Consider the following 21,896-nt stretch of genomic DNA (forward strand, 5'->3'; position numbering starts at 1 on the left):
GAGAAAGAAAACGGCGAGCGGCCCGCGGCTGTCTTCTCCCCCTCCCGGAAAACTCACCAGGGAGGGGGCAGATCCTCCAGCTCCTCGGGGGTCTCCCCTCTGGCTCCTTCGGGGGTCTCCGAAGCCCCCCCTCTACCCTTCTTCCACTCCATTTGTGTGGAGCTAAAGGGCAGCGTCCATCTTGCAGACATGCGCAGTCCAGTAAAAGCAGTATAGTTCATGATTGTTGTTCTTTTCTCATTCTCTCCTAGTCCATATTTATTTCCAGCTTACTGTTTTGAACTACCATTTGAGGATCTTTCTTTCTTTCTTTCTTTCTTTCTTTCTTTCTTTCTTTCTTTCTTTCTTTCTTTCTTTCTTTCTTTCTCTTTCTTTCTTTCTTTCTTTCTTTCTTTCTTTCTTTCTTTCTTTCTTCTCAGATGTGGTGGCCAAGCTGTACACCAAAGTTTGAAAACAATCTCATCATAAAATTATATACCGTATTTTTCGCTCTATAAGACGCACCTGACCATAAGACGCACATACCGGTAGTTTTTAGACGAGGAAAACAAGAAAAAAAATATTCTAAAGCAAATGGTGTACTAAAATATTTAATAAACTATAACAGAATAATATTTTAACCATGTTAAGTGAACAGCAGTCAACGTGACATTAAGAATCATTATGACTGTCATTAACAAATGGAGAGACTTTAAGTTTCGAGTACTCTTCTAATTTTCTGGGAACCCCAAGAACTCCTCATCACTAGAGTCAGAATTTATGAAGCTCAGTTGCTCACAATCACTGACATCACTTTCTTTGCTATCTTGATATACAATATCATCTTCAGTTCCATCTAAAGCATTGCTAATGCCACATTTTTTGAATGACTGTACAACGATTTCATCCTTTACTGAGTGCCATGATGTTTTCACCCATTCACAAGCATGCCTGTTCAGCTGAGGATGCGGCTGGGCTGGCGGCTTCCTCGCCCTCCTCCTCCCCTTATTCCTCCTGCTGCCAACGGGCGGCTCAGGCAGGTGCCGGGGCAAGAGGGGTTCCTGGGGGGGAGCAGCTGGGCCAGCGGAGGAGCTGGCAGCGGCTACATTGGATGGGCAGAGGGTGAGCCTGGGCAGCGCAGAGTCCCAGCTGGGGCGGCTTCCTCGCCCTCCTCCTCCCCTTCTTCCTTCTGCTGCCTCCCGGGTGGCTCAGGCGGGCACCAGGGCAAGAGGGGTGCCCAGGGGGAGCAGCCGGGCTGGCGGAGGGGCTGGCAGGGGCTGGCCAAGCAGAGAAGCCGCAGCATTGCAGCCAGGGCCAGCGGCCCGCATGGCAACAGCCCCTGCCACGACTATATCAGATGGGTGGAGGGCAAGGCCGGGCAGCGCAGAGTCCTGGCTGGGGGGGCGGTGGCGGCTTCCTCACCCTCCTTGACCCCTTCTTCCTCCTGCTGCCAATGGGTGGCTCAGGCGGGTGCCTGATCAAGAGGGGTGTTTGGGAGGGAGCAGCCAGGCTGGCGGAGGGGCTGGCAGGGGCTGGTCAAGCAGAGCAGCCACAGCATTGCGGCCAGGGCCAGCGGCTGCACGGCAACAGCCCCGGCCACGGCTACATCAGATGGGCAGAGGGTGAGCCCGGGCAGTGTGGAGTCCCAGCTGAGGTGGCGGCGGCAGCTTCCTTGCCCTCTTCCTCCCCTTCTTCCTCCTGCTGCCCCCTGGGCGGCATTCCCAGCTGGGGCGGTGGCAGGCGCCAGCATCACTCCCTGGGCAGCCGAGCCGACCATGCGTCTCCCTGAGCCGGTCCAGCGGGGGTGGCAGCTGGCAGGGGCATCGCTCCCTGGGCCGTCCCTGGGCAGCCGAGCCGGCCACGCATGTCCCCGGTGCCATTTGGTGCTGTTTACATGGCCGTTCGTCCGCGTGACTGAGATAGGCAGCGCCGCCCCGCTCCGCTCTTGTTTCCCCAGACCAGAGTTGGTGCCGCTGCCTATCTCAGTCACACGGACAAACGGCCATGTAAACAGCACCAGATGGCTCTGCCGCCGCCGCTGGAGATGAGCTTGAAGGTGAGGCTGCCTGCTCTCACCTCCTGCGGAGCAGAATTGCTGCTTCCTCGCCCTCCCAGCGAAAGAACCCCAGAGAGGTGGAAGACATCCTTTCTCCCACTTTCCGCTTCTCATCCTCTCTTTTCCGAGCACCTCTCCCAGAGCGAGCCAGAAGCCTCAACTCCAGCCTCCCACAGCAGGCTGAGATAGCGAGCCCGCAGCTCCTTCTCCCTGTCGGCCTCCTCCTCCGCTCCCTGGAGGAGCGCCAAAAGGCGGAAAGAAGAAAGTCCCAGAGAGGGAGAGCATGGGGTGGGGGGAGAGCAGTCTTTTCCAAGGGGATGAGAAGCCAGGACGAAGCTGGACGGGGGGCAGAGCCGGTGCAAGTCTCGCCTTAGCCTCCACTCTTTAAATCAAGCCTCCTGTTCTGTGCGCATGTGCACGCGCGCGTATGTGCGCACACATTATGCGGCTCCCAGTTTTTTCTTTTGTGAGCAAAACGAGTCCAAGTGGCTCTTTCAGTGTTTCAGCTTGCCGACCCCTGCTTTATACATATGATGCCAAAAGTCCATTTTTTTTCTTTGTCACTTTAATCTAATGGTAATGGGAGCTGGCAGTGTTTTACCTCAGGTGTTTGAATGAATGAATGAGTGAATGAGTGAGTGTGAGGTAAAAGTTGCACATGCGCACTGCAGAGCCCGGTGAGACCAGTTGCTAGGCGACGGGCAGGGGAACACCATCTACCGCCTTCTCTCCAAGCAGCTCGCTGTCTTCTCTGCAAGCAGCTTGCCGCCTGTCACAGCAACAGGTAAGCTGAATTCCAGCGCAGCCCAGCAGTCTTCTCCTCGTAAATCAAGCCGTCTTCTTTTCTCCTCCACGCCGCACAATTTCGCTTCCCGGCCGTATCTGCTGCCCTCCCCCGGCTGCAGCCTTTCCTCCTCCATGCCGCACAAGCTCTCCTTGCTTCCCGGCCAGTATATGCTCTCCTCCCCTGCATTCAGGCTTCAGCTCCAGGCGGCATTCGCTCCATAAGATGCACAGACATTTCCCCCCATCTTTTTTTGGGGGGGAAAGTGCGTCTTATAGAGCAAAAAATACGGTACATACATTATTATATTAGCTGGTTTAGAATAGAATAGAGCTGGAAGGGACCTTGGAGGTCTTCTAGGCCAGCCCCCTGCTCAAGCAGGAGAACCTATACCATCTGAGACAGGTGATTGTCTAATGTCTTCTTTAAAATCTCCAGTGTTGGAGCACCCACGATTTCTGGAGGTAAGCTGTTTCAATGGTTGATTGTCCTCACTATCAGGAAGTTTCTCCTTAATACTAGGTTGCTTCTCTCCTTGATCAGTTTCCAATCATTGTTTCTCGTCCTTCCCTCTGGTGCTCTGGTGAACAACCTGACCCCCTCTGCTTGTGGCAGCCCCTCAGATACTGGAACATTGCTATCATGTCTCCCCTATTTCTTCTTTTCTTTAGACTAGCCAAACCCAGGTCCCCAGCCGTTCTTCATATGTTTTAGCTTCCAGGCCTTTGATAATCTTAGTTGCTCTTCTCTGAATTTTTTACAAAATCTCAACATCTTTTTTTCTAATGTGGTGATCAAAATTGGCTGCAGTATTCCAGGTGTGGTCTTACTAGGGCTTTGTAAAGCAGTACTAGTATTTTGCCTGATCTTGATTCTATGCCTCTTGTTTATACAACCCAGGATTGTATTAGCTTTTTGGGTTGCTGCTTCACACTGCTGGCTCATAGTCAAGTGATCGTCCACTAGGACTCCAAGGTCCCTCTGACAGTTACTGTTTTTAAGTCAGGTCTTGCCCAATCTGTATTTGTGCTTTTGTTTTTTTCTGCATAGATGTAAGGCTTTGTTTTTCTGCACATTGAAATTCATTTTGTTGGATAGGGCCCATTGTTCAAGTCTGTCAGGATTTTTTTGGATCCTGAGCTTGTCTTCTGCGGTATTGACTATTCCTGCCAGTTTGCTGTCACCTGCAAATTTGATGAGTTCCTCTTCTATTCATTCATCTAAGTTATTGATGAAGATATTGAAGAGTACTGGGCCTAAAACGGAACCTTGTGGTACCCCACTGCTTACTTCCCCATGTGGATGTAGTACCACTAAGGACTACTCTGCTGAGTATAGTTTGTCAGTCAGATACAAATCCATCTGATGGTGATGTTGACCTTTTTCTATCTTACTAAGTAGCAGGATAAGACCCTGAGTTTTCTCAGAAGTTGATGATTCAATGAGGGATTGCAGTTCATTGGATTTATTTTGTTCCTTGGAGACATTTGTAATCTTGTTCTTTATCCAGAAGCATTACAGCGCTTGTTCTATGTAAGCCAAAAAAATGGTTAGGTAGGGTACTAATGGTATCAAATTCTGGTATCAAATTCTGATAATTCATGGGCAAATGGTATCAAATTCTGATAATTCATGGGCAAATGATCCATGGGATTAATCTCCTGTTCTAGTAAATTGACCATTTTTATTTGATTCTTCAGCACCAGAAATCATAACTATCTGGCACATCATTTTTTTTGTCTACTATAAATTCACTAAACAGGCTGGTTAGCATTACTTTTATTTCCTTAATACTCAGCAATAGCCTTTCTCCATGTTTTCTTTTTTCTTTTATAATGATTTTTCTTAAGTGGTATCTCCAACATGGTCAAATTGTTAAGAGTTTTAGCCTTCTATTTTGAATTTTGGTATCACTTATTACAGTCCTTATAAAATATTCACTTTATAAGTTAAACAGATATGCTTTTCCTTATGCTTTTCCTTTTCTGATTAACTTTGTTTCTCCAATTTTAGTTCTTATAGTAGTTGGCTCAGAAGAATTATCTGTTGTTCTAGTACATCCTTAGTACATCCTTACATCATATGTCTCCCATTCTAACATGATTTATGCAATCAAAGGCAATGTGGTCAATAAAGCAAGGGTAAACCTCCCTCTTATATTATCTTGCTGCCTCCATTATCCATTCTTTGTTATCTGTCTATGTCTGTTTCTTTAATCTTACTTATTCTATTTCATATATGAAGCCAAACTTCACTTACTGAATGAATTATTACTGCAGTGATTTAGTAATTTGCATATTCTGTTGCATTCTTTGCTTTTGGTTTTTCCTGCCTAAGTGTAAGACTTTGCTTTTCTCCACATTGAAACTCATTTTGTTGGATAAGGCCCATTGTTCAAGTCTGTCAAGATCTTTTTGGATCCTGAGCTTGTCTTCTGGGGTGTTGACTATTTCTGACAGTTTGGTGTCATCTGCAAATTTGATAAGTTCCCCTTCAATTCCCTCATCTATGTCATTTATGAAGATATTGAAGAGTACTGGCCTAAGACAGAACCTTGTGGTACCCCATTGCTCACTTATCTCCATGTGGATGTAGTGCCATTGAGGAGTACTCATTGAGTATGGTTGGTCAGCCAGGTACAAATCCATTTGGTGGATTGATTTCCTCTTCTTCCAATAATATTCTGTTTTGCCATCCTTAAATTAATACAGTTCTTATTTAAATAAATGACAATTAAATATGACATTTTTCTCATCTTTCTGCAAATAATAACCACATCAATATAAAGCTTCTTTTCATTGATCATCTTGATTACCTCATCATAAATCCTGTTTACAAAATTCTTATCTAAATTTATTTCCCCACAATATTCAAAGCATTTTTACTGGTTAAGATTTTCTCAAAATTAATTACATTTAAATATTTAAGTCTTTTTTTCTCATACAGCCCATCACATTTTTACATTTCTTATATCTTAAAGAAAAATAATAAGAAAAAAAAGACAAAACAGAGAAAACATTTATTTTACATAAACCATCCCAACATTTTTATATTTCCCATATTAAAAAGCCAAACACAAAAGAAAAAAAGAAAAAGACATACTATGTTACTTGATAGGTTCATCCCTCTTAAACTAATCTTCATTTATATTCAAAATCTTCTATTTCTTTAACCATATTCAAACAAATGTTTAATTTTTAAATACTCCCTTGGGTAATTCCAATGATCTAATTTCTTAATTCTCATTTTAGCCTTTTTTTTTTATCAAACATCTTTCCTGTTCAATATGCTTTGATGAATCAAAGAATCTTCCCATAATCTTATAAATGTTATTGCAGGTACAAAAGGCAAAACAGGTAAGATGTTTTATAGGAAGGTTTTGCCCTTTTGTATGCATTGAAAATCTTTTCCTTTCTTTCTTTCTTGATTTTATTTATTATTTTTTGTCTCTCAAGTTCTCATAATTCTCCTGGCAAGATCCATTTTGCTAAATCTTTTTTCTTGTCCTCAAACTTATTTTGTAATTTTAAAGTGTAGTTTGTCTTTTCTATGTCCAAAGTTTCCTGTACATTTTTTCCATCTGAGTTAAGCCATACTTCCTTGTATTGTTAAATTCCATCTTGAAATCTCTCTCCTCTGTCATATTCAGTTGTCTGTTAATTCTGCTCACTCTCTATTTATATTTTCTGAGAATTTTTATGTTGTAAAGTTAAATTAGAGATGTGTTCATTTATGTTTTCAAAGTTATTTTTAATTTCCTTGTGGTTTGAGATTATTGTTATTTGGATTACTTGCAACATAGCATAGATCTCCTTCTGGAAAGTATTTGTTTTTTCTTGATATATTCTTTCTGCAGATCTCTGGTTTTTCATGATAGCCAAAAATCAGGGTTTTCCTTTCTCTGCAGACAGCTTTAGAGTCACAGTTGAGTTAGTACTTGTAATCCAGAAAGGTCAATTCTTTTTTTTTTGTAGTGTTTATAATTCTCACTTTGTAGATAGCCCAAAATGTTTCTCTTTCTTTCTTTCTTTTTTTCTTTCTTTTTTTCTTTCTTTCTTTCTTTCTTTCTTTCTTTCTTTCTTTCTTTCTTTCTTTCTTTCTTTCTTTCTTTCGTCACAGCTGTTCTTTGTTATTGAAGGTCACCAAAATCAAATTTATCTTTTCCTGGCTTTGCCAGTCCCTGTAATAGAGCAGCTGCTTTGTATATTTTCAGCCACCACTAGATGTCAGCATCAGTTCTTTCAGTAATAGACAATTATTTACTTCTATTTTCATGATATAAAAGGAAAATCTTAACAGATTCCACCGATTTCAAGCTTATCCAAATTAAGTCTTATATTTTTTTCATTTCAGTATATTTCTGTTCCCCTGAAAGGTTTAATTCGCCACTTCCGTCTGCCACGAGGTTGGGGCAAAGGACCACCTCCTTCTCACTTTCAGAGACTTTTTGCTTCTTGGGGTTTTTCTTTCCCCCCCCCCAGGAAATCAATTTTCAAGTAGAAGAGATAAAATCACTGTTCTTACCCAGTTCCAAACACATTGTTTACAGTCAGCTTGGGGCAGTACTTTTGGACTTTGGTTGCTTGTAGCTTAAGTTAAGCTAGCCTTTCTCATGCCGGTTTCTGGAGGGCTTTTCCCAAACTGATTGGATTGACCGCCATCTCTTTGCAATCAGCGGGACTTCCCCCCTTCTAAGTTGCCTCTGAAGGGCAACTTCAGGCCCATTTAGGGTCCCTTGGCAGACAGAAATTGGCCATAGGTTGCAGAGCCTGCGATCCCTTGGCTGCTGTGCTACTGTGCAAAACCGGAAGTCCTGGCATGATCTGTTTTTAACATACCCATGCTGGCTACTAATTATGATTTTGTTTGCTTCTAGTTGTTCGCAGATCTGTTTTTTGATTATCTTTTCTAGGATCTTCCCGGGCATTGATGTTAAATTGATTGGTCTGTAGTTTCCTGGGTCTATATTTTTCCCTTTCTTGAAGATGGGGACCACATCAGCCCTTTTCCAATCCTCAGGTATTTCCCCGGTGCTCCAGGATTTATGAAAGATGTGGTGCAATTGTTCTGAGATAACATCTGCTAGCTCTTTCAGAACTCCAGGATATAATCTGTCGGTCCCAGTGGTTTATACTTGTCAGGTCAGATAGGAGTTCTCTTACCATTTTTTTGCTTAGTTTAATTTTTGTTTCTAGTATGTCTTTTGCAGTGGTTTTATTTTGGTATGTTGGACTATAGTTTCTTTTTGTGTGAAGACTAATGCAAAGTATGAGTTAAGTAGCTCTGCTTTCTCTCTATTGCCTGTAATTTCCTTGCCATCTTCTCTCTTTAGTGGGTCTACAGTTTCCTTGACTTTTTTCTTGTTAATATGTTGGAAGAAACTTTTTTTTATTGTCCTCCTGTTGTGAGTCTTTGTTCATTCTGAGGCTTTGCTTTCCTGACTTCTTCTTTGCATTTTCTGGCTGTCTGCTGATAATCGGACTTGGTTATGTGCCCCTCTTTCCATTTTTTGTATTTGTCCTTTTTGTCTTTCAGTTTGTTAGAGAGATCTTTGTGCAGCCGTGCTGGTTTCTTTTTGGATTTCTTGTTTTTCTTTCTCAGTGGTATTATGCTGGTCTGAGCTTTTGTGATCACATTTTTCAGGGTTTCCCACACTTCTTGGGTTGTTTTCCCCTTTAACTGTACAAGCTTTAGGATTTTTATTCATGGAATCTTTCCTAGGTTCTCTCTGAGTTTGTTAAAGTTGGCTATTTTGAAGTTTAAGACACTGTTGGTAGTGTTTGCATTATGTTAAATTCCAGTATGTGATGGCTATTCCTGCCAGCTTGGTCTCGTCTGCAAATTTGATGAGTTTCCCATCTATCCCTTCGTCCAAATCATTAATGAAGATGTTGAAGACCACTGGGCCCAGAACAGAGCCCTGGGGCACCCCACTACACACTTCCCTCCATGTAGATGCGGTTCCATTGAGGACCACATGCTGAGTATGGCCGGTCAGCCAGCTACGAATCCATCTGGTGGTGATGCTGTCTAACCCACATTTTTCTATCTTATCAAGTAGTAGGTTGTGATCTACTTTGTCAAATGCCTTACTGAAGTCCAAGTAAATTATATCCACAGCATTCCTCTGGTCCACTAATTTTTAGCTTTACTACAATAATTCATAGTCACACTGCTACTGTGGGTGGCATGCCATAATGGCAATTTCATATTATTATACAAGATCTTCTTGCATGTAGATTTTTATTTGCTTCCTTGCTTTTAATAAATAGTTAAATAAATAGTTCCAAGTTGTTTCTATGAAATAACTGCATTATTATTCTGATTTTTTTCCTTTGACTTTTCCTTCTTTTTTCATGTCACTTTATTTCATGTCCTATAAGCCACGCTTTTCTTTATTTTTTCATGCTTTCTTGTTTGTTTATGTTTATTTGCTTTAATTAAATCATGTTTCTTGCTCACTATCACCAATTTTCCTCCTTCAGATTCTCAGAAGTAATTTAAGTTGACCATAGTAAATGTCACTATGCCACAAACCTCTAAGTACCATTGACAACATGATATACAGGCAGTCTTCACTTATGACAGCAATGTTGGGATAAATATTAAGATGTTGGGATAAATATTAAGTGAACTACCTCATAAATGATTCTCCCTTCCCTGCTTTCCCCAATGCATTTGCTAAATGAATGTGTGGATCACTAGATAGACCAGGATAACTCAGAGGTGGGGAAGACCCTGGCAGGACTTATACAGGCACAAGTCCACCTGCATCAGGTTTCTCAAGGCCTCCTTTCAGCTTCTGAGATCCCCCATGCTTTGCTCTCTGCCCTTTGTATTCTCACAGCCATATGGGCTCCCTTCCTATCCCACCCCTTCACAATCACACATTTACCTTTTGAAGATTCTCAAAGCTTGAGCAGTGAGGGTAGGGAAGAGGGACAGGCTGCTCTGTTGCTGGGCCACATTGCACAATCAAGGAAAAGAAACCCTGCTTGTTTTGCTTTTATCACTAGGTGTTGCTAAAGCTGGGGGAACCAAGGCTACTGAGGAAAGCAAAATAGGTAGGATTTCTTCTCCTTAATTGTGCCATGTGGCCCAGCAATGGCCCAGCAAAGAAGCAGCCTTCCCTACCCCTATTTCCTGAGTTCTGGATATCTTCAAAAAATGAGTGAATGGTGACTGAGGTGGGGAGAAATTGTGGAACCTGGTGACATGTCAAAGTAGACCGAGTACCCAATGTAGCAAGATAGGGAGGAAATAGGTCAGTGGGAATTGCTGCAGCATCTCTGCAGTTGGTCATAAGGATGAATGCCTGTGGGGGCACTGCAGATGTCAAAACTTTGAAACAGGATCATATGTAGCTTTGGGGGGGGGGCGGAGGGCATTGTAATTTGAATTGTTGTTAAATGATCTGTCATATCTCAAGTTCTACCTATATACTTTATAATACATATAGTTAGAGGTTGAGTCTCTAAGGTATATCTCAGTTCAGCCCAGCAGGATTCCAACAGAAGTTTTGAAGAAGAGATATTGGCTTCTTTTCCAATAGTGATTAGATATTTTCAGCAAAAAATAAGGGGTGATCCTAGAGATAATGTTATCCTCCTTAGGCTAAAAAGCGTTTGTATTTGTGCTTACTGTGCTTACTGCTTTGAAAGTAATGTTCATTTGGAAGTTTATTTGGATTTTACTTTAATCATGTTTGTTGAATTTGTAGGCAATTTTCATCTTCCAATGTAAATCAGTTTGTGTAAGAGTTTCTGGATATGTTTGTGAAATCACAAGAAGTCAAATTCATCTATAGAGAGTTAATATCACATACATACAACTGAGTATGTGCATCAGGGAGTTTTGTCAACTCCTTTCTCTTGTCCCTTTTTTTATCGGTGACAACAGTTACATCCAAGAATTTACTTACTTCCCATTATATAGCTATGACAGTTTACTTTTGTTGGTGTCATAGGCACTACTTTGCCCTTCTCAATGAATAAAGTCAAAATGGGGTCACGTGGGCTCAAATATTAGACAAAGGCTTGGTCTCCACATCTTTCTCTGAGCCACAGGCATAGCATTAACTGCAGAAACAGTGCTCTGAATAGCATTTAGCTTGAATTTGTAGCAAACTGCTTGCTTTTATCATAAACAATTGCCAGATGGTATAACATTATCTTTCCTTCTCAGCCCCCCCTCCCCCACTTTCTTTCACAAAAGCAGCATTAATTGCAGAGCAGCCCAGGGCTCCACTCTGCTCATCAGTGTGATAACACTTCATGACCCTGATTAGCCGTCAGTCTACTCAATTAAAAAGATCATTTAGACATTCACCCAATCATTTGCCTATCGAGCCACCTGGGCCTCAATCAGGGACTCCCCCCTTTTTTAAAATAAAAAAAAAACCTCTTGCCCTCTTGCCTCTCGCCTGGCTTTTTTACATATCTCCAAAAGACATAATTGAATTAAATAAAGCGTCTCAGGGGCAGCTGCAACATCTGCTGTTTGTGGTATGTCAAGCCTTCAGCATTAAAAACAGTTACATATGCTCCAAATTAGCAGGTCGTAGAGATGAAACAGCCGATGATAGTGTTTTTCTGCCAGCGTGACGAGCAGCTCACAGCTGTGTGCAATTTACAATTAAAGGCTTTATCAGAGCTCAATTGTACTAGTGAATCAAGTGGTGAGAGGTCAGTTAGTGAATTAGACCAATTAGAGCTTGTACAGTTAAATTATCTGTCTTATTACCTACTGATAAAGAGCTACGTTGGTGGATGAAACTAGAGGTGCTTTACTGATTCCAGAAATTCCCCTACCTCTTTTTTCTCCTCCAATGGAACTCTCTCTGGGTGCATTCTAGACAGTTCTGATCACACAGGAATATGTATAGGTGAACAACTTTTCCCTCTTAAAATATGCAAAGAGGAAACACTGCATAGGGCGTTGGAAATAGCTTGAGCAAATGGAGCTAGAATTTGACTATTACAGAAGACAGCAAATATTGACTGAGCTCTCCAAGGCATTTTCTCCATATTGGTAAGTTGAACATGGAAAGTTCACTGTGAAAAACAGTTATGCTTATAAGATGTGTTTAATTAGTAGCAACTGTCCATCACTCTCTCTCTCTCTCTCTCTCTCTCTCTCTCTCTCTCTCTCTCTCTCTCTCTCTCTCTGTCAGGAGCATCGAAGGCAAGACAAAGTGGTGGTAGAAGAAGGACTTTAGAACATTCATGAGAAGGTTTTCATGTTATTCATGAAACAGAACAAATGTTGATGCAGGAAGAAAATGCTGTAGCCATTTATCAACATGATTGAGGTTTGGAGGTATTAGAGTGTAAATGAGTAAAATCGGTCCCCTTTCAGATAATTGCATAAGCTATTACTTCTGCTAGTGTGACATCCTGTCTCTGTGTAACAGGCTAGACATGGAGCAGCCATGTGAAATAATTTTAATGCAAGAGGCTAGGCACAAAAGAAGCTTGGCCTATTCTGAGTCAGACCATTTCTCCATCCAGCAGCTGGAAACAACTCTCAGTTTTGTGCCATATTATTGTGCTCACTTCTTCTGTTGCTAGTAGAGCTGTGGCTGTCAAAATGGAGAAAGAAGAAACTGCCACCAGCAGTTGGTGAAGTCAGATGGTGAATTGGACAAGAGTCCCCTATTCTGCCCTCATTCTTCTCCTCATCACATATAGTAGTATTCCAGAGCAACCAATTCTTTTGGCTATTATCCTGTATGTCTTTGAAGGAAATGTCAGAATTCCCTGGCATAGTCAGAGCGAGCTGCTTGGACTACCCCACAATGAGGCACTTGAAAGTCCTTTTCAGAGGGATGTCTGTAAAACAACCAGAAGGACAAATGTCAGTACTGCTGCCCCTGAGAAAGGAGCTGAAAGAGGAAAAATGGAGGGAAACAGCAGTGAATTTTCCCTGTATCAGGTGGTGAATCTTTGGCAGCTCTGAGCTGTTATTTACACACTTCTATTCTTTTCTAAATGAAGCAAACTGAACACTCTTGGCTTGACATCACCAGGGAAAGTGCAGCCAGCAACAATGCAAACAATGTGACAGCTACAACAACTTAAATCAAAGTTTCTGAAATGGGGGAACTACCCCCATCTTTATTGGCACAGATAATATGAACAGTTCCTTGCATGTTAAATGATAAGTTACAGAGTAAAATTCTAAGATGAATGATCATTTTTTAGTCTTGTGTTTGACAGAATTCTGACAAATGATATCTACAAGTTTACAATTATTGTCCCACTCTGTTTTAGCAGAGTTTTGGCATAGTAACATTTAATTATTTGCACAAAGCATCTCAAACAAATGGATGACATGTCCGGCTCAATGCCACATTATGCCATTGATTAACTTGGTGTGGGATTTGCGCCCTCTTTGTCAAGCAGTCAGGAAATAAAGTTCTGATGTAACGGTGCTCCAAACCTTGGATATAAAATCTAAGCTAGAATGAACTTTATGCAGAGTGCTTGAACGTAAGAATCAATTCTAAATCTTTGTTAAACTCAGAATGGAATCATGTAAATAATTATGGCATTAAAAAAGTGAAAAGGGCAAGCTCTGCCATACTTAGTATGTTAATGGCATATACTTTTCTTGGTACTTCAACAAGCACATTTAATATTCTGTATAGACCATGTCAAATTTCTAGCAGGCATCTGCTGCCACTGTGTGTAGCAGTGCAGAACAAAGAAACTGGCAAGCACTTCTGCCTAAGACCGAAAGTTTTGTTTTAGTAAAGAGACACAGAATCTACAGATGTTGTACTTGCATCAAAGTCAGGAAAGATGCTATCAAAATCCTAGGGGTTTTTTGCTACTACAGACTGAAATGCCTCTCTTCCTACAATGCAAAACAATTCAGAAAGCTGAATTCAATTTAATTCATCAGTGTGTAAAAGAAAAGGCAGAACTGTACTGTTCCAATAACAAATATTTCTGGTTTAGGATTGAATTATGGAATCCTTTGCGCTCTATAAGCTTGGCTGTTTGCTTGCAAAGGTTTCATTACCCAACTAATAATAAAATGTCTATAAATAAACAACCAAGCTCAGAGAATAGCAAAGATTGCACGTGACTATACTGTATTACATTATTTATACAAGCATGCTTCACCTAGTCAGCCTCCAATCCAGTCAGATTTGTTTACAGATACTTGTAGCATTTCACAATTTAGAGTATCTCAGTATTTTGAATATGAAAAATCTTGAGCTTGAAATACCCCATTGTGGAACCCTCTGGACAAAGCTACTTCAGCAACAGTTTGGATGGCGTTTGACTTGGATAACACTCTCCCATTGGACAATTTCCTTTGTGCTGGATCCTCCCACTTTTCTTCCAAGAAAGCAATAGCCAATCATTTTTCTTTCTTCTTCCTATGGGTAGGTCTTGTGCCCATATAAATGTTTTTGTGTGTAATATGTATATGTATCTGTAAAATGTATTTGTACACAATAAAGTTATTGTACCCAAAGTTACATTTAAAATGCACATAATTAAAAGCACAACAATCAATTTTAAAATAAATCATTCTTTCTTGCCAGTTCTTCCTTTTATTATTAGCAGTAAAATAGGAGAGTGGCTATGTAAAATTCTGAAGAACAGGTTAAAGTTTACATAGCAGAATATGCTGGTGATTTTAAATATAATATAGAGATGAATAAAGATACTTAAGAGAAAATGTGGGTAACTAGTATTAAATTCACACTATCATTATCTAAGAGGATATTTCTATAAAAATGATGTACTCTTCGTATATAACAACAGGAAAATGATCAAAAGTGTATAAAGGTATTTCAACCAGTGCTGGAAATGTGAAAAGCATGAGAGAACATCTTAGCATGCATGATGGACTTGTAAGGAAAGCTAAGAAATTCTGGGTACAAATGCATATAATAATGCAACGAATTTTAAGAATTAAGGATTAATTAAGGATTAAAATTGCTATGAAGCTCAAACTCTTTATAATTGTTGAAACTGGTTCTGTCTATACCTAATTTTAAAGTATAGCTAATTGAATGTAAAGCCGATTGACATCCTCAAAATAATGGATATAATGGCTTATTTGTTAGAAAGTTTGTTTCATGTTTCTTGTTGTTTTTGCTAATTTACATAAATACAATTGTTTCTTTATGGCAGGCACTTCTATATAGCTGTATTCAGTTCACAAAAAAATAATCTCAGATCCATCATTATTTGTGCAACATGTTAATAATGGATTAGATGTTAATGCTACATTGAATTGAATGGAATTGATAGGCAGTTTGGTTATATAAATAAAAAATGTTGTTGAGGTTACTCTTATATTATGTAAGTTTCTGACAATTATTGGTTTGCATTTTTAAGGGGAAAAATGACTCAATGGATAAAACCAGTGTTCTAAGGGATGTACTTTGACTATTGATTAAAATACTGTTCATGGTACATAGTGATTAATTCAATATTAACTCCTGAGTTATGACTAAACTGAAAAATACATTTTAATAAATGACAATATATCCTTTAATGTGGTCATGCCTCATCATCTGTGTAGGTTTGGGTTTGCTTTTTACGTGGATGTGTGGTGGTGACATCCTGTGTGGTTTTCGTGAGTGTGGGTCTGGTGTCATTCTTTGTGTTAGGGACTCGTTTGCCAATAAGGGCGGGTTTCCAAATGGCTGGTAGGCAGTAGGAGTCCACAGCTGCATCATTAGCCACTTTAAATCCCTCCAATCCATACATGAAGCAAACTGACACCCACCATAAAGATGTGGCACAACCACGAACACGAAGCCAAACAACAGCAACGAAGCTCACCATCTCAAATCCCCCTGCAACTCAGACTAACCTGAGCACAACAAATCCCCCACCCAAACAGAACACTCCCCCATCCAATCAGAGCACAGCCAACCCCCATCCAATCAGAGCACAGCCAAACTCCTTAACCAATCAGAACATACCTCCACCCAATCAGAACACAGCCAAGCTCCCACCCAATCAGTTCAAACCCCACTGGCAGTTAAAAGGAAGAAACAGCTGCGATCACACATTACTCCTAGAAGCACGAAGCTGAAAACACCAGCCTGAAGATGACGAATGGGACTTTGTCGAAACGTCTCCAAGACACTTCCAATTTTACGCAGGAGAAAACCCGAATAACCAAAGATATATATAGTACAACAAGAAGTACTTTTTTATGTTATTTTTTATATATATATATGTATGAATGCTTTTTGAACACCCTGTCGGCCCAAATATGGGGGAGAGAAATCTTTTGCCTGTATCAGCTAAATCCAGAGCCATCCACAGGCAGCAGTCGCTTAACTGCGACATCATATGTGTTTTTCAAAATTTGGATTGCTAACAAAGAATTAAGGGAGTACTGGGATAGCTATTTCTAACCTTATTAGGTTTTCATCAGCCAGACATACCCTTGCTGAGATTCGAACCTGGGCTGTCTGCATGTTAAGCAGAGGTGTTGCCCCTAGGNTGCGACATCATATGTGTTTTTCAAAATTTGGATTGCTAACAAAGAATTAAGGGAGTACTGGGATAGCTATTTCTAACCTTATTAGGTTTTCATCAGCCAGACATACCCTTGCTGAGATTCGAACCTGGGCTGTCTGCATGTTAAGCAGAAGTGTTGCCCCTAGGCCACAGGCTCTTTCTCACTTTGTTAGCTACAAGAGGCAGGGGAAGAGGATGAATGCTTTTTGAACACCCTGTCGGCCCAGTTAAGCGACTGCTGCCTGTGGATGGCTCAGTTAAGCGACTGCTGCCTGTGGATGGCTCTGGATTGAGCTGATACAGGCAAAAGATTTCTCTCCCCCATATTTGGGCCGACAGGGTGTTCAAAAAGCATTCATCCTCTTCCCCTGTCTCTTGTAGCTAACAAAGTGAGAAAGAGCCTGTGGCCTAGGGAATACACACCTGTACGACTCTTGCCATACATGTGGGGGGGGGAAGGGCAGCACAGGTCATGCTAAAGCAGGGGGTTGGACTAGATAGAAGACTTCCAAAGTCCCTTCCAACTCTATTCTTTTGTACTTTTGTACTTTCTGAGATGATCTATTCACCCAAGCCATAAGGTTGTCTTAATATTTCAGCCATTTCTTAATTTCCCAATTTATTATTATTCTATTCTTTGTCTGGAATTCAATACAACTGTTCTTTTCCATAATTTGGTTATTTGTGGTTATTGATTATCTTTGAGATATATGTTGTCCCAGCAAAAGCTTCTTATACATCATAGAATTATCTTGATTTTTCCATAATGCTTATATCTGCCTGGATTTTCCTGAATATTTTATGACAACTTTTGATAGGTGTTTCACCTTTTAGTATTTTTATTTCCTGTCTTAATTTTCTCTCCATAATTATTGTTACACCAATCATTAGGGGCCTGGCATACAAGAGAAGTAATGATACACCCCAAAATTCACAGGTTTTTTTCAGGTTGAACTATATTATCTTTGTACATATCACCATCATAATATTGGGGTCAGAAAAGTTAGCATTTAAGATGCTTCTAGATGCTCTCTTGTAATTTTGAAGGGGTTGGTTCAGCTTCACCATGGAAAATCAATAAAAAAGGTTAAGAAACTCTCTTGCTAATCCCTTAGGCTTGCTAATCCTTAATTTCATAATAAATATGTACAGAAACATGCTGCAAATTTATTAGAATCCTCATTTGAAAAGGCATAATCAACAAATTATACCTTTTCTCAGTTAGTACAAAATATAGTATAAAACGAACCATACCATCCAAAAACAATTTCAATAATTAGCAATAAAGAAGCAAAAACATATGGTCAGATCTAAGGAGATCACCTGAGAATGGAATGTTTTTAAACTGCTAGTTGATATACAAAGGATTGTTACCAAAATACTTTAAAATCTTCCTGGGAAAAGTGATTTGCAGTGATGATATTTCATTTAATGTCTTCACTGTGGAATCTTTGGGACTTTCTTGAAGATGTTTTTGTTACCTAGAAGATGTTACCTTAGTCTACAAGTAAACAACCAAGCTCAGAAACTACAAAGATATCCACAGTTTAACTCTGAGTTACAGATATAAATATAAATGTAGATATAGATAGATATGGATGGCAGATATAGATATTTTAGTTTTTTTTAATGCCACCTTTATTCCTTTTATCCCAAAAAATGTTTAATTAATATCTCAAGGCAAATAAACATAATACTCCTCCCTTCTCCTATTTCCCCACAATAATCCTGTGCAATGGGTTGGGCTGAAAGAGAATATTGGCCCCAATACATTCAACCAGCAGTTTTCATACCTAAGGGGGGCTTAGAATTAGTCTCCTAGTTTTTATGCTACTACACCAAAACGGCTTTTCCCGGGTATTTTAAAAAATGGTTCTTCTGCTTCTTGGCAAGAGATTCTTGGCAAACCACCCTGATTTAATGAGAAATATCAAGTATTTTCCATTTATCATTTGTTCTGGACACTCAGTAAGGGACTTCACCACAAAATTTTGAATAGTGCAACACAATCCAAAAATCCTGTCCTTACCAAATAATATTACCAGATGAAAACAACATGACACAAAGAAGCCTTTGGAAGAATTATACCTTATTTGATCTTAATCGGCAGTGTTAATGTTAAACTAATTCTGGTTTCAAGCTGTGGATTGTTAAACTGCTGTTATCTAATGGCTGAAAACTGTACTCAGCTTTAAATATCATTTCTGGTTATTAACTTCTATCATACATTAATATTTTCCCCAGAGTTTAAGTGCATAAAATTGTTTGGTTGCCACAATATAAAAAAAAAGATGTTGAGACTCTGGAAAGAGTTCAGAGAAGAAAAAAAGTTGATTAGTGGACTGGAAGCTAAAACATATGAAGAATAGTTGTAAGAATTGAGTATGTCTAATTTAATGAAAAGAAGGACTGGGAAACTAATCAAGGAGAGAACCAACCTAGAACTAATGAGAAATTTCCTGACAGAACAATCAGTGAAACAACTTACCTCTAGAAGTTGTGGTTGCTCCAACACTGGAGGTTTTTAAGAAGAGGTTAGACAACTTGTCTGAAATGGTGTAGGGTTTCCTGTCCGAGCAGGGAGTTGAACTAGAAAAACTCCAAGTTCCTTCTAATCCTATTTTTCTGTTATTCAAAATATTTAAATGCATTATTTTCTTCCTTTTCCTTTTCATCCATGCTTTCAACTGTAAACTGATTCTCAGTGTTGTTTTATGTATTAATGACTCTTATCTTTATATTATATATATTACATACATTTAATTGTTATTTTTTTTCACTGAAATCTGACTTCTGTTCTCGGGAGGAAAAAATTAAATAATGAAGAAACTGGTTCTTGTTTTGCTTTTAAATAGAGCACCATAAAGCAAAGCAAGAATGATACTATAGGAAATTAATTAAACCCACAGTTTGTGACTTGATCTTCCATTAACTTTAAAACTATGTATTTCTCTTGAATTACATGAATCATCAAGTGGCCTTTAATAATTTTCCTTCTAATGTTTCAGAATGCACTTTGTTTTGAAACTGAAAAGTAAATGTTACATACGTTACCAGAAGGTCATTCTGACTGAGGTTTAGGGCTGAAATGTCAGTGCAGAATACAATGTTCTTTTTCCCTAGAGCTGAAGTCAGGAAACATTTATTATTTCCTTGTCCCTGAGGGAAATGTCTTAGATCATTTCAATACAGGTCCTATTTAGATATTCTTGCTCTGCATACACAAAAGATATGAGAAAGAAAAAATTGCTTTCTTGTCATTCTTATTGTCAATCACAAAGGGACATTGTTCCCACATTTAATGTGGTCACACCTCTCCAATGTTATAGTTTTGGACAATCAATCTCTCCAGTTTTGTAGATGAATGTAATTAAGTACAGTTGAATTCAGTTGTACCGTTTCCTGAAATTTTTCCAATAATTATGATGGAGCAAGACCAAAATATGCAATCCCATAATCCTTGGTCCACTTAGTTTTAGTTTCTGTATAAATCTATAGAATTGTGTGAAGAGTGGAATCTCGGGCCATATTACCAGCATGTTTTCTGATTCCAGAAGCAACTTTCCCAAAATGGACTGAGATTAAAGATAATCCACCTCCTTTCTGTCTCTCTGTCTCTCTAAATTTCACAAGTTTTTATTAAAGAATAAAATGAATATTTATTTATTTATTTATTTATTTATTTATTTATTTATTTATTTATTTATTTATTTGGCTACCAAATTCTCTTGGCAATTCATAATAAAAACAAATTGTATAATGAAAATTTAAAAACGGAATGATACTATAAAGAACTAAATTAAACAAGTAGAATTAACTGTTAAAATAATAGTAAAATACCTGTATAAAATATGTATTTTAAGCTTTCCAAAAGCTAATGAAGATCTTAGGTTTTTCAATTTTGCAGAGGGTTTATTCCAAAGAACTGAACAAAAAATGCTCAGTCTATTTGCCATCAGACAAACTTATAGCAATTCTAGATATCTCATACTGGTTCCATTTAGGGGGGAAAGTCATTTTCGAGATATGTATCTTTTCATGAAGCAATCTTTGGCCTGCCATTTCTTCTTCAGCAGTCCTATTTTATGTAGCATTTTCCAAGAAAAGGCTGAGTCATGGCAACATGTTTTTCAAAATATAATGAGAGCCACATTTGTTAAAGAGAAAAAAAATCGAAATATTTAAACTATATTATTAAGTTTTGGAGATTTACAACAAAGGTGGACATTCTGTTTTTTATTTACAAAGGTTAATTAAAATGAATTAAATAGTGTTTTTTTTACCAAGGGATAATCATAAACCCATAGAAAATGATGCAAAATTGTGACTACTCAAATCAATGATTTAAAAGAAAGCAAAATGCACAATATATTCATCTTTTTTGCCAAAACAGGTTCATTTCCTGAAACCTACCCAATGCTATGGCTAATTGGAAATACAATGTACGTGGACTAAAGTAATAGCATTAAGATAAAGAATGATTTATATATGCTGTCTTTTCTCAAGTATTACATAAGAAATGAACTACATATAAAAATATAAAAGCATAATCATAATAAAACCAGATTAAACAATATTAAGCCATTGCTTGTAGTTAAGAAAGCTAAATATAAAGTTTCTTTCCAGAGAATTCTTTTCTCAAAAGTTGAGAATAAGAATCAATTCCCATAAAAAAAAATCAGTTCCTTCTCAAGAAACCAAGCTTCTATCACATAGTAACATGATCTTCCATTTATAGTAAATAATTCTAAAAAAAGTCATAGTTAGTTATAACTGTCAATTAGCACTAGAACAGATGCTGTAGACAAAATCCACAAATATTCTTTTTAAATTAGAAAGGTCTTCCTGGATTTTCAGGCAATTCTAAATGAGGGTTTTATATAAAACATATGGCTATATAATATACAACAGTCATCCAGATGTGTTGGACTGCTAGTTAGAAATGATGGGAGTTGTAGTGTTGACCAGGATTATTATATATATCTTAAAACAGAAGATGTTTCGCACATAATTTCCTGAAATAATGATTAGCAAGAAGATGATGACAAAAAGAAGTTAACATAATATTTAACAACTTGCAAGATGTTCTGAATATGCAGAAAGACAAATTTAATTGTAGTATTCTTTCTACAGCAAAGAACATTCCTTACATTAACTAGGTTCAAATTATTTTCTATCACACTTACAATCAATAAACCAAATATAACCTTCAGAAATGCACCAGGGACACAAATTATCTTGCACTCTTTTTCTAATAGTTCTTATTCAATTGTATGCTTCTTAAAATTTTCTCAGAGGAAAAGAGAATTTTGGAGAAATTCTTATGAATGGTGTGAAGTGGTCTTGCACTTCCTTCTCTAATTATATGGTGGCTGAGGAATATGTGTTGGTGTTCTGTCTTTCATTGGTATAGGGTTTCCTGCCTGAGCAGGGGGTTGGACTAGATGACCTCCAAGGTCCCTTCCAACTTTATTATTATTATTATTATTATTATTATTATTATTATTATTATTATTGTTGTTGTTGTTGTTGTTGTTGTTGTTGTTGTTGTTGTTGTTGTTGTATAATCAGCTCTCCA

This window comes from Protobothrops mucrosquamatus, unplaced genomic scaffold (assembly GCF_001527695.2).
Source record: "Protobothrops mucrosquamatus isolate PMUCROS unplaced genomic scaffold, P.Mucros_1.0 scaffold494, whole genome shotgun sequence".
Classification (NCBI taxonomy): domain Eukaryota; kingdom Metazoa; phylum Chordata; class Lepidosauria; order Squamata; family Viperidae; genus Protobothrops; species Protobothrops mucrosquamatus.